The 16,985-nt window shown below is 50.8% G+C and overlaps 1 protein-coding gene across 5 annotated transcripts in view; it reads right to left on the reverse strand.

Annotated features, from left to right (window-relative positions):
• RPS6KA2 (ribosomal protein S6 kinase A2) overlaps window positions 1-16,985 on the reverse strand; it is a 354,515-nt gene that overhangs the window by 171,757 nt on the left and 165,773 nt on the right. The gene's annotated exons all lie outside the window — the stretch shown is intronic.

Raw genomic sequence — 16,985 nt, forward strand, 5'->3', positions numbered from 1 at the left:
AATCAGCGCCCGCAGCCCCAAGGTCTCCCTCCTTCTCCTTCTCCTCCTCTGCCCTCGAGAGGACCCGTCCCGAGAAGCCCCGCCCCTGCTCTGGGCCCGCCACTACCACCAATCAGGGCCACCGTCCCGCCCCCCCCGCTCTCCCCCCCCCCCCCCGCGCTCCTGCCCTGCCTCCTCTTCCTCCTCCCTGGGAGCACTCCCGGCGCACTGCCCCGCCCCCCGCCCACAACGCCAATCAGCGCCCTGGGCGGTGCCTGCTTAGCGAGCCGGGCGGAGGACCGGACGGAGGACCGGGCGGGGCCCCGGGCGGGCGGTGCTGGGCCCGGCGTCTCGGGCGCCTGCCCTCGGTTCTGCTCCGCTGGCCTGCGGGGCTGTTCTCTAGCTTGGGGGTGTCGCTGTTTCCTTTCCTTAAAACAGCCACATACACACTTGGGCATAATGCTCTTCTGCGCCGGACAAAACTTTTGTTCATTAGCAAACATGCCTGGAAACTGAACCCCAAATCCCAGGGGCTCCGTGAGCGTTCCCAGTGCGCCCCGCACCTCTCCTCGGCCCCGCAGGCCCGGGACTCACTCCCCGGGGATGAACGGATCCGCACGCGCTCTGGGGAAACCTCCCTTGGCAGTGCGTGGAGAACAAAGGCATATCCGTTCTCCATGACCTCCGACTCCATATATAGAAAATTATTCAAACGGATGACTTACTAGGCCCGGCACAGCCAGTGTCCTGAGGCAGGGCTCTCAGAGGCCAGCTGCTGGCTGTAGGGCCTGTGGGGGGGTTGCCCTAAAGGGGAACACACTTTTTTTTTTTTTTTTTTTTAAGAAATGCTCATCAGAGAGCTATAGACAGTTTCAGATCTTTGAGCTCAGAGCTCTGTGCAGCTTCAGCTCAGGTCATGATCTCAGGGTTGGTTAGTTCGAGCCCCGCGTGGGGCTCTGTGCTGACCAGTCAGGATGCGGACATGGCCACTTCCTTGCTTGGCGAGGACAAAAGCCTCGGGGCCAGCCTAACTCAAGGCCCGTGTTTTACCACAAGAGCATTTTGACCTGGTGTGACAGAATTGGAAAGGAAATGCCTCATGGGATGCTCATGATCCCCCCTACACTTGAGTGCAAACAGTTCTAGTGAACTTGGACGTCACAGAAGAAAAAAATAAAACGCCTTCCTATGTTCAATTATAGACATGATTTCATTGCTAGAATATTTGTTTGCCTGTGTCTTTATCCAGGTAAAACAAGTGCATCAAAATCCCTAAAGGGGTGCCTGGGTGGCTCAGTCGGTTAAGCGTCCAACTCCTTGGATTCAGCTCAGGTCACGAGCTCATGGTGGTGAGATCAAGCCCAGAGTCGGGCTCTGCGTGGAGCATGGGGCCTGCTTGGGATTCTCTCTTCCTCCCTATGCCCCTCCCCTGCTCGTGCTTGCTCTCTCTTGCTCTCTATCTCCCTCTCTGTTCATCCCCTGCTTGTGCGTGCTTTCTCTCTCAAAATAAGTAAATGCACATTTAAAAAGTAATCTCTAGAAATCGTTTACCACATTTACCACCATTTCCATGAATACAATGAATACCTCCAGACCACCAAATCTATAGGAGGTCAGGGTCCTCCTTAACCCGGGCCTAAATGATCCCCCACCCCCCCCAAATACTAGGGGGAAGGGTGAGCTTAATAAAGGCTCATGCCCAGATGGTGGGGAGGGGGAAGCTTGAAGAGAAGACAAAGCTGATCGGCACCCCCCACCCCGCCGTGGTTATCTTAAGTTTTCCCCTGACTTAAACACGGAAGCCTGGGACTGAATGGTGCGTGGTTGTTGCTTCCAAGAGAACGCCGGATTGGCCACGTGCATTCACCTCAGTTCCCCAGGGGACTGCGGAACACCTCACAGTGCTCGATACCGTGAGCAGCCTCAGGAATACAAAAAGGGCTGTCGCTAGTGGCCCGCACAAGTTCGCAGCCACGAGGAAGAGAAGGTGAGCGAACACACATGATGCGGGTTTGATGTAAGGAGAAAGAAAGGCGTAAGGAGACGCGGGAGCAGAGATAAATGAGAAGTCAACCCTAGCTGGAGAAGCCACGGAGGCGGTGGTGGCATCTGGGGTCACCTCTAAGGATGAGGAGCCATGTCCCGGGCAAACAGAGGGAGTGGGGTCCCGGCTTGCGGAAGAACAGGGTTATCGACAAGTTACAACGAACAGGGTTTCATGACTGAGTCATGAAAATTAAAGTTCCTACCAAGTCCCCAAGACACATGAGGTATGATGTTTCAGAATTTCGAGACAACAAGTAAGGTCTGCTCGACCCTGGAGCTCCGCCTTCCTTGAGGACAGAACAGACCCTGGACAGGAAGGAGAGAGGGTTCTGGAAGGAAGGTAACTTTGGCAAAGTCTGTGCTGTCATACCCCTCCTTCCCTTCCACCCAGAGGACCGGGTGGGGGGATGGCAGCTCCTTTGCTTCAAGCCCCACGGTGACAGCTGTGATCTGCTGGGGATACCGCAGCTCAGGCCTGGGATCGAGAGAGGCATGGGGTGGCCCCTGCTCCGGGCGGCTCGGGTGGGGCCGTTTAGAGGCCGTTTAGAGGGCCTGTGTTCACAGGGCTTGTAGGGGGAAGGATGCGAGAAAATGTCTTACAGATCAGGCATGGCCACGTGGGAAAGGAGCCAGTGTGGGGGTCTCAGAGACCTTTCTGGAGCAGAAGTGGTGTGGCAGCGGGCCCAGGGCTGAAGAAAGAATTCCAGGTAACTTTCAGAGAGAGAGGCCTCTGTCCTGTAAGTGTGAACAGGCGGGGTGGGGGGCCTCCAGGCACAATACCCCCCGAAGAAGACAGGACAGCTCTCCCTGAGAGGAAGGGTCAGCGAGAGCCCAGCTGGGCGCAGAGCAGTGTAAGTATGTGTGTCCTCTCCCTTATCCCCTGCCCTCCCGATCTGACCCGGGAGGGGACACAGCAGGTTCCAGCCAGGCAAAGAGACCCGAGTGTGGCCAGTCCTTAGGACTGGAAATACTCATTTCTTAATCAAGTATTTAACACTTAGAGCAAACACGGTTGTCTATTATCCGGGAGTGGGAAGCAAAAGCTGTGCAAATTGACGGGGTCTCCCTGTGGTTCACTTGGACGAGCATCGGAAGGTGTGTTTTGATCCGATCACAAGCCAAGTCTGTTCGACAAACCAGTTACAACTGGATGTGATGAGTGAGGGGGGAGAGGAGTCAAGAATGACATCCACGTTTGCTACCCTGACGATCCGTTTATAGCAGCGAGGGGCACAGAGGAGAGACGCCACCCTCTGGGGTCGGGGTGGGGCAGGGCTCTGAACTCAGGGCAAGGTGGACGGAAATTCCTCCTACAGACAAGGGCTTGCGACAGAGCACTGGCACAGGACGGGGAGGGCGAGAACAAGCCCCTGGGGCCTCTGTGCCCACACAGCCCCTCCTGGCCCGAATGCATTCTCTGGGTCACCCAACAACGGCAACGCAGACTCAAGTGATCCTGGCTAGTTCTCACCTGAGGTGCCCAGCAGAAACACACAGCAAGGCCCTCTAGAGAAATCCCCATGAGACCCAGCCTTCGAGAATTCCCTCAGACGCAGCTCCAGGGAGCACGAGCTCATGGCCACCGAGCACATGACCAGGAAGACAGCTGCCCGTGGCATCAGACGTGCCCTGATTTATCGGATGTGGGATGTGAAATTATGACATCGGATACGTTCAAGGAAATAAAAGGAAGACATGAAAATACAATTCAAGAGAGTCTAAAAGTGCCCCAGCAGAGAAAACTGGACAAGATACTCCTGGGAACGTGCCGACGTAGGGCTGGACACATGTCACACACGCTCGCACACGTGCTCCGTGTCACAGAGCTGACTGGCCGTGGGAAGGGCTGCTCCGTGGAACGCGTATCAGACATCGAACACCTGAGTCGTGTTTCTGTGAGCTGTTCCTCTCCTGAAACCCTGAGCCTCTAGAACAGGGTCCTCAACTGCATCAGGCTTTGTCCCCCAAGGGGACGTCTGGCAGTGTTTGGAGACACCTGTGTGTCACAGCGGCGGGGGGGGGGGGGGGGGGGCGGTGATGGATGATGGAGTGAGTCCAGGGCGCTGATGAATGTCACACAGAAAACTAGCGATGGTGACTGGGAAGGAAGCAGACCCCCACTTCTAGAATTTCCATCTGAAAGCTGCCTGTTGAACCGTATCGTCTTCTGTAAGTGCCCCGTGCACCCTGTTGCCCAAACCAGGAGGCAAGAATGACACTCACTTCTGTGCCTCCTTATTCCCAAATTCTAACGTGCAGAGACATGTTGGCGAGACGTTCTCAGTATCTTTCACTCCTCCCCCCGCCTCCCCTCCAGCCCTTGCTATCGGTCACGTGGCTTGGGCCCTCATTGGTTCCTGCCAGAATGCAGTAATCTCAGGCCGGGTCCCATTCATCACGGCCCATCTGCAATCCTGCTACTAAAATGATCTTTCTAGGAGCAAAGCGGGTCAAGTTACCCCCATGCACCACAGGTCCCCAGCTCTTCCAGAAGAAGGACAGACTCCAGAGCTGCACGGCCACGCTCTTCTTGGTCACTGCTCCCTCTGCCCTGCCACTGTCCCCCACCTTCCCTGCCCCAGAACTCGGGCTGGGCCACGCCGACACGCCCCATGAGCACGAGCTCCCCGTGTCCCCGACACCGCACGTGCTATGGTCACTGCCCGGGACACCCTTCCTGCCTGCCCGCCTCCACCCACTGGCTGCACCCCTCTCCCACTTCACGGCGCAGGGCTGGGTCGCTGCCGGGAAGTCTCCCCAAACCCCCCGACGCTGCAGGCGGTGTTAGGGAGTCTTCCCCGGGGCTCCCCATGTTACTTACGGCACCAGATGATGACTCCTGGCTTCTCTGCCCACCCCGCCCACCAACTCGGAGATACTCAGGGCGGCTACAATCTTCAGGCCTCCACACGTTTGTTTAAGGGGTTTTACGTTGACTATTTTCGGAGATGTGCTGGTTGTCAACAGCTGGGCCTACATCACTGTTCATCTATATAACACACTTATGAAATCCGCAGAATGGACACAACGAATCCCATCTTATGAGGCTCAGGGCGCCAAACCTAGTGTCTAAACGTACATAAGACAAAAGGGTCCCCACGAGGTCTGCGTATCAGTGAGTTCCCAGCAGTATCTCAGGCACTTTACTAGGTGTTTACCAAAAGAAATCAAAGAAGGGAGAGGCAAGCAAGACGGTGACAGGCTAGGACCCTCATTTCCCTAGATGATTACACTTGGTCAAGACGTGGCACGAGGCCAGAGTCCTGTGGACACAGCATCGCACAGACAGAAGTCTGCTGGCCTCCCTGGGCCTCCTTATGGCTGTGCTTTTGGTGCAGAGTATCTAGCTTTCCTCTTAAAGGTCAGCTTACTCATGAGACAGCACAGGGACACCAAAGTGAGGCTTGTTACACAAAACAGCGGAAGGGACCCAAGCATGTGGCCGAGAAAAGCAGTTGGAAAACATTTCGTGTAGATGCTGTAACGTGCTTGGTCTTTTCTAATGGTCGGTATTTTACGTGGGGGAGGGGCGAAAGGGGCATTCTTCACTGGGGGGGTGACAGCACCAGCAGAAACCCTGGGGTTGACCTTCCTAGTGTTTACATGTTGGTTTCTTACGGGTTGAACTGTGGGCCTTTCTAAGACAACATGTTGAAGTGCCAACTCCCAGGCCCCTAGAATGTGACCTTATTTGAAAACTGGGGGGGCGCCTGGGTGGCGCAGTCGGTTAAGCGTCCGACTTCAGCCAGGTCACGATCTCGCGGTCCGTGAGTTCGAGCCCCGCGTCAGGCTCTGGGCTGATGGCTCAGAGCCTGGAGCCTGTTTCCGCTTCTGTGCCTCCCTCTCTCTCTGCCCCTCCCCCGTTCATGCTCTGTCTCTCTCTGTCCCAAAAATAAATAAAAAACGTTGAAAAAAAAAATTTAAAAAAAAAAAGAAAAAAAGAAAACTGGGTTGCTGGAGAACTCCCCTCCAGGAGTCAGGGGAGCCTGACCCTCGACGCACCTCGATCTCCGTCTCCGGCTTCTGGCTTCCAGAAGTGTGGGGCAATCAATGCCTGCTCTTTGCGGCCCTCCGGTCCGCTGTGCTTTGTTATGCTGCCCACGGAGATTAAGGCACGCTTGTCATCCCCAGACAGAAGTCCCAGCGACCCTCTGTGATGGAGACAGCCGGTGAACAGGCTCACCAGTGAACACAGCGTTTGGTCTAACGGCATGTGAGAAAACGCGACTGTGAATAGAGGCACGGGGGCTTTTTCTTGTCAGCCCGAGCCGATGCCCAAGTTACAGAGGAATTGCAAGAGGAAGGGAGTCAACAGGAAAGAGGAAACAGGTGAAAACTATAGCAGGAAGGATTTCTGTAACTTAAAAAGGAAAAAAAAAATCCTCAAAATAGAAAAGTCCCTCAAGACCTGGAATGGGTACAAAGGAGAATGTCAAATCTTGCCAGAAGTTTTTCTTAGCGAGAAATGCTCATCTTTTAAACAATATTTCATAGACATCCATGGCATCCCAAACACCAAACACCTATATCGGAGATGGGAACCAGATGCACACATACGAGAAATTCTCGGCGACACTAGAAGCCACAAGGCTTAAGGCCCCTAGTGCCTGGAATTCACCTTCCTCATCAGGGAGCCTCTGGCGGAGGCTGGGGAGGTGGCAAGGGGGCGGCTGGGGAGGTGGCGTGCCATTCTTCCTAGTAGCACAGGTTACGTATGCAGAGGGAGCCTTCCTGAGACACAAAGATGTTGGCTAGAACAAGAAGAAAAATCCTCTTTTTTTTAAAGCATGGCTGATCCAATAGTACGTAGGGGAACACAAATGTAAGCAGAAATTGAGGCTCAGAAGATATTCCCTAAGAGGAAGCAACGTTTGTCCCGGAGGTGGATGTCAATCCCTGTAACCCAGACCCGAGTCTCAGCAGGGTCTGGAGAACAGGACTGGAGAGAGCTTGGGGCCGTGCGGGGTGGGAGGTCAGGTCTGAGCCACTCTGCTGAAAGTCAGGGTCCCCACAGAGCAGACTGTAGGGGGACGGCTGGGAGGGGACCTGCGTATTCAGGCGTGAGCACTGTAAGAAGCGAAGGCCAGCCTCCTGCAGCTCACTTAGTTCCAGAACAAAATCCACATGTACTACCAGCTTGAAAAACTCCAAGCCAAAAGTTTACTTTTTAATGGTCCCAGACTGTAGCATCCCAAGGACCAGGCAGAAGCAAATATAAGGACTCTGGAGGAACTACTTTAAGCGTGTCTCAAAGCTCAAACAGAAAACCTTCCAAGGGACCCGATTTGCGATCATAAATATGCGAGGAAATAGCTACCACAAGCAAGAGGCAGCGGAGATGATGAGCCGCGGAATCAGACGTGCAAAGGCGGAGAGGTTGAAATTTTTGTGTAAATGATATAAAATACATTAAATATGTTTGAAAAACAAAAAAGAAGACTGAAAGTATTAACAAGGGAACTAGAGATTATAAAACAATCAAGCAGATTTGTTAACATAAGTAGAACTTAAAAAAATTAAACTGAGGGTGCCTGGGCAGTTCGGTCAGCTGGGTGTCTGACCCTTGTCTCAGCTCAGGTCTTGAGCTCAGGGTTGTAGGTTCAAGCCCCGTATTGGGTGTGAAGGCTACTTTAAAAAATTAAACTACAATGATTTAAATTAAAAGCTTAACAGATAAACAGTGGTTTAGACCACGTCCAAGAAACAGTTAATAAAGGAAAAGTTAGATCTGATGATAAGTGACAATGTGCAAACTGGAAAGTCAAGAAGACAAGAACTACGAAGGCCAGTTTAAGAGATGGGGAAGACAGAAGGAGAAAAATCCAGAGTGCCTCTGAGTCGTACTCTGAGAAAGAAACCCAGATACATGTTATTCAAAGAGGTGAGCCGATGGCTGAGAAGCTTTTGGAGTTGATAGAATACACCAATCTTCGTATTTATGAAGCCTCCCCACATCCCAAGGAGGATTAGATAAAAAGAAATCCATACCTAAATACATATTAAATCCACAGAATGCTTCTTCAAAGCAACCATAAGGAGAGACAGGTTTTCTATATAGGAATGTCAATTAGAGCGTCGACTGACATCTCAATGACACTATTGGAAGCCACGGGAGAGTGGAATAGTAAGTAAACAGCGCTGAGGGAAACCATCTTGACTTCAAAGCCTCTGCCTTGCAAAATACCTTTCCAGAATAAGGGCAAGATAAAGTCACTTCCAGGTAAACCGGCTGAGAAATCCAACAATGAAACTTATGGGTAGAACAAAACACTTATGAACGCATAAAGAATCAAAGCGTTGCACAATTTGTGCATGTATACCTTGATGTAAGTTATAAACGACGTCTTGATTTAAAAAGTAGCATAGACGGCGGGACGGGAACGAGCGTGAACATCTTCCAACGTCATGCTGAGGGTGCGGCCACCATGGGCCCTGAATGTCTCTGCTTTCTTGATTCATTCTTGCTGAGTATGGGAAAAACATAAGGCACTGCCCAGTCCTAACCCAGGCCAGCGCTCAGGATTGTTCTGGGAGCAGGCATCCTTGAGGGATGAAGTCATGTTTCTCTCCAAGACAAAGAGCAGTCTTGCTACCACTCGTTACAAAATACCAGGCCCCTCAAACTCTGTGTTTCTGGCAGTGATGCGGTTTGACAGTGAGCACGGGATCCATCCGCCCTCCAGCCTAAGATGGCCCAATGGAACTTGGGGGCAAAGGAACCCAGTGCCAATACGGTTTTCGTGCCACTGTCTGCTCCTTGCACCACGAAGTCCCTTCTTTCTGATCCTTGAAGCTTATGTCTCCTTCCCCCAAACAGTAGCAGGCTAATTTGCTGCAAGTAAGGCAAAATCAAACTAAACCTTACACAAACTGAAAGGGTAGAAATAAATCAAAATATATAAAAAATTACAATCAACATTAACGGGCTACACTCTCAGGGAAAAGACAAAGAGCGCTACACCGGTTTAAACCAAATGTAGCTATAGAGACACGTCTAAAACAACAGACATAGAAAGGTTCAAATGAAAGAATGACAGAAGACAGACCATGCAAATACTAATGAAATGAGAGCTGGTAAAACAACATTAGCCCCATACGAAATACACAACAAACATCTGAAGATACAGTATCACCATATATTGAAGAACATTCAATTCACCAGGAAGATTCAATAACCCTAAACCTGCATGCACCAAATAATACACTTTCAAAATACACTAACCCCAAATGGACAGAACTAAGAGGAGAAACTGACCAATCCATTGTCATGTGACCAATCCATTGTCATGTCTTAACATAGCTCTCAATACAGGATAGATCACACAGAAAAACAAAATTCAGCACGCATTAGAATAATTAAATAACACATTTGGGAAAGCTGACCTAAGGAACATATATAGTGCTCAACATCCAACCACTCCAGACCGGGCATGTTCTCCAAGTACACGTGGGATAGTTAAAAAAAATTGACCATCTTGGAATCTAAGCTGCAAAGCACAGATCAGTAAACTATCTAAAAAAATAATCTCCTAAGTAGTTGTTACCATACAGATTGATTTTTCTTACTGCACCATAAAGATCATTTTTTACTCTATCATTTAACACCCCCACATGATTGGAAATCTTAAAAATATAGTCTAATCGCTTATATAATATAAATTACTCAATATTATTGATAAGTAAATATTTAATAATGTACAAATCATAGTAAAAACTGGAGATTATTTGGATTTGAGAGATTTAAAGAAATGCTGCTTGTCAATCTCTGTGGGATGCTATCGGGTTAAAATTCAGAGAGATGTTTACAGCATCCAATGCTTCTGTTAGAAAGAAGTCTAAAAATTAATGCATTAAGCATATAACTTATGGAATAAGGGGGAAAAGCCCCAGGAGAATAAACTCAAGGAAAGCAGAAGAAAGAAAATACTGAAAATGAAAATCAGAATTCATGAGAGAAAAAAGATACAGTAAAGAAGACAAATAAATTCAAAAGTGTATTTTGAAAAACTCAATGGAGTGATACATGTGGGTAAGAATAATCAACTGAAAAGGACGCAGCACAAATACTTAGGAAAAGAAAGGGCCCAGCTCCAGGGACAGCAGAAATGAATGGGATTCTCAGAGTCGATAATAAACAACTTTAGCGCTTTGAATTTGAAGCTGTGGGTGAGATGCACCAATCCTAGGAAAAGATAATGTAAGAAAAGTGACTCAGGGAAAATTAAAAATCTTACAGGTTTTATAATTACTTAACAAATTGATCCAGCACTTAAAAAATCTTTCTAGAAAGAAGGGCGCCTGCATGGCTCAGTCAGTTGAGCCTTTGGCTCTTGACTTTGGCTCAGGTCATGATCTCATGGTTTGTGGGTTCGAGTCCCACATTGGACTCTGCTGACAGCGCAGTGCCTGCTTGGGATTCTCTCTCTCCCTCTCTCCCTCTCTCTCTCTCTCTCTCTCTCTCTCTCTCTCTCTCTCTGCCCCTCCCTGACTTGTGCTCTCCTCCCTCTCTCTCTCTCTCTGCCCTTCCCCTGTTCATGCTCTGTCTCTCTCTGTCTCAAAAATAAATATAGACATTAAAAAAAATCTTTAAGAAAATGCAGCTCTCAAATGATACTATTTAAGATACAACTATAATAATTATCATGAAATATTTAATTATAAAACTATTGAATAATATTAAAGAACACAGGAAATGGAGAGACAACCAATGCTCAAGGGGAAAAAAAAAACCCCACAAAGATAAAAGTATCCTCCAAATTCCGAGAAGGGAAATTCTCTCCACATTGATTAATAATCTAACTGGATTCTGATGAGAACTGGGGTTATTTGGTGCAACTTGACAAACGAACTCTACCTGTTTTATGGGAGAATGAAAAGGTCATGAGGAACCAGCACAGCCTTGAAGACTAACAAGTTGAGAGGCGCTCTCCCGATCAGAGACCCAGGTTTCACACAAGCCCTTAAGCTGGTGATCAATCCCTTAACCCGGGAACTGACAGTGTGGCCTCCGAGATGGAAAACACTGCTCTCGTGTACGGAAGCTGATGTGGGCAGAGAAACACTCACGGTGTTTCTTCTTTCCTGTCTCTCTCTTTTTTATTTATTTTTGAGAGACGGGGGGGACACAGAATCCGAAGCAGGCTCCAGGCTCCGAGCTGTCAGCACAGAGCCCGACGCGGGGGGCTCGAACTCATGAACCTGGACATCATGACCTGAGCTGAAGTCGGACGCTCGACCGACTGAGCCCCCCGGGCGTCCCAAACACTCGCGGTGTTTTGACACAAATCTCAGGCCTATTTCCAGATCAATGCCTTGAACGCCTTTCCTTCCTGCGAACAAAATTCTACAGAACTGACCTCTGACCTCAGCTCCTCACTGGCTCGGGCCCCCACCCCCAGTTACCCCGCCCGCCCGGGGCACATTGCCTCCCCTGCTCTCTTTCGCCGAGATTACACTCCTCCTCCAACCAACACCAGTCCTCCAGGGGTGCCTTCCATGAACCCCCACGTCAGCCAGGCCCCCAGGAGACGCTCTCGATGCGAGAGGAATTACTCAGATGGGAATACTTAGGCGTCTGTGCGATCATGGGATGAATGCTTTCATTCCCCCTGGACTACAGACTCAACGAGGGCAGAGTTGCGTCTGTCTTGCAAACCAGCCCACCCAGTGCCTGGTACACGCAAAACACGTATCTGCTGGACAGACGGGGGAGTGAAAGCAGGCAGGGGGACCGGCGGCCAGGCCGCACCATTCCTCCCGACACCACGTGCTTTGTGACGCAGGACAGAGGGTACACGGATGAAGACTGATGTCTAAAGGCTGGTCCCCTCCCCACCCGGCCCTCTTCCTCTCTTTCAGCCCGTAACTGGAGATCACCTTGGCAAACTAAGGGGCCAAGTCAGCAACCAGAAATCATATTTTTAGGTATGGAAGGCCATAGGACGTGCTACTTCCAAAAAGAGTTCTTTACAGGGAACAGATGTTCGATTCACAATGGGACATCCTGAAGTCCAGCGCTGGGACAGCCACGGTTCTGAGCCAACAGTGCCTCGTTCTCTGTGTGGCTCCCCCAGCCCACGACAGCACGGCTTCCGGTTATTCTTGTGATCTCCCTTCCTCCCCGGGAGGCTGTGGCGGGCTCTCAGGAAGCCTGAGACTCCAGCCCCACCACCGCTTTCCGGGGAGCCACACTTCAGCGAGATCCCCGTCTTCCCAGGGAGGGATTAGGCTGAAAGCTGCAAACGCGAAAGCACACGGCAAACACACTTTAGCTTGGAAATATTTTACGTAACGGCCTAAGAGTATAAAAAAACCCACAAAACCCTAAAGAAATGAAGGGCTGGGAATTGGGCTCTTCCGTGGGGCATTAACACGACGGATGTGTCCGTGGTCTGTGTCCCCCCCAAAGATATACTCAGGTCCCGACACCCAAACCCGTGAATGTGACCTGATTTTGAAAGAGTCTTCGCAAAAGGCAATCAAGCTGAGACGAGGTTATAACGGGATTCGGCTGGGCCCTAAATCCGGCACGTCTGCTGTCCTTACGAGAAGAGACACACGCACGGAACAGCAGCCAGAGACCGAGACTGGCCTGATGCCTCCACGTCCACATGCCAGAGACCCCAAGTATCCCCGGCACCACCAGAAGCTGGAGGGAGGCTGGCCCAAGATCTCTGGAGCCTTCGAGACAGAATCAACTCCTTGATTTTGGAACTGGGGCAGTCGAGAGAGAGAGAGAGAGAGAGAGAGAGACCGAGAGAGAGAGCGCCAGGGGTGGGGCTGGGCTCACAGGGGTAACTTCTTGGGAGAAGCCCCTGTAGAAAAGGCCAGGGTCCCTGAGAGCACCACCATGTCCCAGGAGATCCCACCTGTGGGGAGGACCAGTGTGATGTCAGTGAGCCCGGGACGCACAGTGGGGGCAGGGGCTCTCCCTCGGTGCGACACGATGTTCAGAATCAAATCAGCCCCCACCCCCGACTGGGTCCTGCTCCTCCCCCGCTGGGGTGTCAAGACTGATGCCCGCAGCCTGCGAGCAATGGTGTGGACCTGGGGTCTGCTCTCAGCGGAGGACCCGAGAGGCGTGGGTGAAGCCACGTCCATCTGGGTGGCACCCGGACAGCCTCCAGGGGGCGGTGAGGGCTCTTTAGGAGTCCGTGTTTCTACACAGTCCCGGACGGTGGCTCCGACGTGTACAACGTGCACGGGATCATTCCACACCGCCATCTGGATGGGCTCTCACGAGTCACGGCTGGCCAAGCCCCTCTCTGTCCCCCTAGTCGCTGATTTCCCCCTACTTTTTAGGATAAAGACTGAGCCCCTTGGATGACCCCTCAGAGCCCCCAGTTCCTCTTCAACCTCTTTCTGGCCGACTCGCAGACAGAGGTCCTTCCCCAGGGCTGCTCTGCCTCACTTTACCCATACACGGTGGTCTCGTCATTTTTCGAAAACAGCACCTTGATGTAGCCAATTTCGTCTCATCCTTTACAGGTACATTTAAGGGCCATCTTCCCCGGGAAGCTTTCCTACGCACGCACACACCCAGCATATATGTACACGTACGTGTGCACAGATAACACACACGTGCGTGCACATGCACGCCCACCTCACTGCACCACTGATTTTCATGCTCTCTCCCTGAGCACCTGCAGGATAACGTACACGCCTCCGTCCCGGGCTTCGCAATCACCCTGATCGTCCATTTGCCTCCAGTTCTGCACTGAGTAGGTCGCGGGTGCAGGGAATACCGTCGATGATAGAGGGATAGCGGTGACAGTGGCAGCCACGGTGTGGGGAGCAGAGCATAACGTATGACTTGTTGAACCATCCGTACACCTGTAACTAACGTTCCTACCTGTAAGTGGTCCCATGTCAACCAGACGTCCGTGAAACAAACAACACCCATCACTTGTCCCCATCTGCCCTCAAGCTACATCTCCCACCACCCCCGGCCTCTGCCCTACTCTCCAGCCCAGCAGGACCAGGCAGATGCGTATGCCTCGAGGAACGTCTGCTCAACATCACGTCACATGTGTCGTTGGGAAATACAGACGTGCACGACTCCCCTACACCCCAAGCTGCTGAGCCACAGTCCCCTCTCCTCTGAGGGAATCAGGTGGGCTTCCCCAGGACTCTATCTGGGGTCTCTGCAGGAGATCTGTCATCACCACACCCTTACTCCTAGACACTGAAAACAACGCAGCGTCCAACTTGCATCAGGAGCCAGGAAGTGGACGACAGGGCTCTTCTCCAGCTCCCTGGAGGCACGCAAGGGGCCAAGAAATGGTGGCTTCTTTTCAGGCCTATGTCCCGCATTCACTATAGCTGGCCTTGCACTAAGGCCAAGGGCATCACGTGCCTATGATACTGTGGGCAAAGGTAAAACTGAGTTGGGCAGGTGCACACAGGCAACATTCTATGGGTTTGGGAAAGCTCAAAATTTGGCTTCCAACTACCCAGGCCCCCCTACCCCCCACCCCAACGTTCCAGCTGAAATTCTAAATGATTCTGACTCTCAGAGCAACCAGTAGAAAAGTGACTCCCAGGACGCAGACAAGACTGCAGGACTGGTCGTGACTGGGCAGCGTAGCGAGATTCAAGGCGGGTTCATAGAGCTCGTGAGACTCAGGTGGCTCAGGTCTAGCACCTGGACGGGCCACTGGCTTGGTCGTTTTTAGCACCTGAAATCGTGGCCCGGGGATGGGTCCACGAGAGAGTCCCGTGCCTCCCGGGCACACCCCTGATGCGACCACGTCCCGTGCCCTCACCAAGCCGGCTCTGTAGCTACAGACTCTGTCTACCCAAAAATGTCAGCACAGGACATGTCACCAGTGAGGTGAGGGTCACAATTAAGATCAGAACCGAGGGGCGCCTGGGTGGCTCTGTCGGTTAAGCATCCGACTTCTGCTCAGGTCATGATCTCACGGTTTGTGAGCTCAAGCCCTGCGTCGGGCTCTGTCTCTCTGTCTCTCTCTCTCTCTCTCTCAAAAATAAGTAAACGTTAAAACAATTTTTTAAAAAGATCAGAACTGAAATCTTTTGGTTCAACATTGGTGTTTTCTCTACTTTATCTCATGGTTACATCTTAAGTTTCCTTTCTTTCTTTCTTTCTTTCTTTCTTTCTTTCTTTCTTTCTTTCTTTCTTTCTTTCTTTCGTGAAAAGCAGACCACATCTACTTCCAATGGATGTAACCATTTGTACAACTCAGCAAGTACAGGAAAGTGTTGTATCATGTGGGCAGGGATTCAAAGATTTCTTTTAACCAGATTATGCAATTATCCCGAGGCACAGCATTATGTAAGTGTACCTGAAAAACAGGTTATTACAAGTAATGAAGCTAAAAGCCTGGTGTTGGTTCACCTCTTACGAATATCTCACCTTTGCCAAGGATTGTGAGATCCACTAGGCTGTGTCCTTGCTTCGCTTAACATTTTATCAACAGTAGACAATTCTTCACAGAAAGACCAAGGAAACCCGAGGAAAGCTATGAGCTTCATCGCAAGAAAGGGGGGCAGACATTTCCTTGAAGCACTGGGGACAGTGATCAAATACTCTGCCACCAGCTACTAAACTCACTTAGGTGCTTAGGCGATGACAACCTTTGTGGAGAATTCTGAAATATCGGGTCTGACTAGCTGGTTAATAATGAGGACGGTGACATTTACGCAACGGGGCGTGGCTTACGGGGCGTGTGTGCAACACGCGGTTAGCCGACTCTTGGGTCTAATACATCCTCAGAGCTCTTCCCTGGGTCCCTCTGGAAACACAGCTCCTGAGAACCCATGCGTCAGCTGTGGCCCGTGGTTATTTCAGGTGCCCACACGACCGGGACCCAGACCGGCCAGCCCCTCAGTCTGCACCACCCCGGACACTGCCGGTGAAGGGTTAACACAGTCGCGATTCAGGGCAGGGGGCTCACCCTTCCCCCCCCCCCCCCCCAGGCTCCCATGACCCCTACGCTCCTGAGACACCTTCCTTCTTTCCTACTGCTGGGTTTTCAAGACCATTAAAAGCTAAAAGAATTTAAGAATATTAAAGAATGGGGGCACCTAGGTGGCTAGTCGGTTAAGCGTCCAACTCTGGCTCAGGTCACAATCTCACGGTTCGTGGGTTCGAGCCCCGTGGTGGGCTCTGTGCTGACAGCTCGGAGCCCGGAGCCTGCTTTGGATTCTGTGTCTCCCCCTCTCTCTGCCTCTCCCCTGCTCACGCTCTGTCTCTCTTTCTCAAAAAATAAACATTTTTAAAAATTTTAAAAAAAGAATATGAAAAAAAGTTAAAATAGAGATGCCGCGAGAATACGGTCTGTGATCATCTCTGCTCTGCGTAGACGGGGAGGGCTGAGGCTGTGGGTGGCCTCAGAGGGGAACCACCTGCAGGTTACATGTGACAAAGGCCATCTGGGGTATTACATCTTATCTCTGCTATTTTTATTAAAAAAAAAAAACTCACCAGGAACTTATTTCCATATGTACTTTCATTCCAATTTCCTTTCCCACTTGAAAAACTTTATTGAGAATCTGAAACTTTTCTTGGGAAATTTATACCACCTGGTTTTACCCAAAAGACAGTTGCAAATGTGTAGTCTTCAACAGAAAAGAAATTCGTCCCCTTTCCCCAGGCACAGCTGGATATTATCACTCTGTTCTCTTTGAGGAACTTGGCAGAAGCCACGTGGAGGTCACCTTTGTGTATGACTCAACCTTGAAGCTGACACCATTTCTTCACTCAACCAAGCTATTTTCTGCTTTGCTCATAACGAGCTTCTTTTTTTTTTTTTTTTTTTTTTTTTTTTAATTTTTTTTTTTTTTCAACATTTTTTTTTTTATTTATTTTTGGGACAGAGAGAGACAGAGCATGAACGGGGGAGGGGCAGAGAGAGAGGGAGACACAGAATCCGAAACAGGCTCCAGGCTCCGAGCCATCAGCCCAGAGCCTGACGCGGGGCTCGAACTCACGGACCGCG

This window comes from Neofelis nebulosa, chromosome 6, assembly GCF_028018385.1.
Source record: "Neofelis nebulosa isolate mNeoNeb1 chromosome 6, mNeoNeb1.pri, whole genome shotgun sequence".
Classification (NCBI taxonomy): Eukaryota; Metazoa; Chordata; class Mammalia; order Carnivora; family Felidae; genus Neofelis; species Neofelis nebulosa.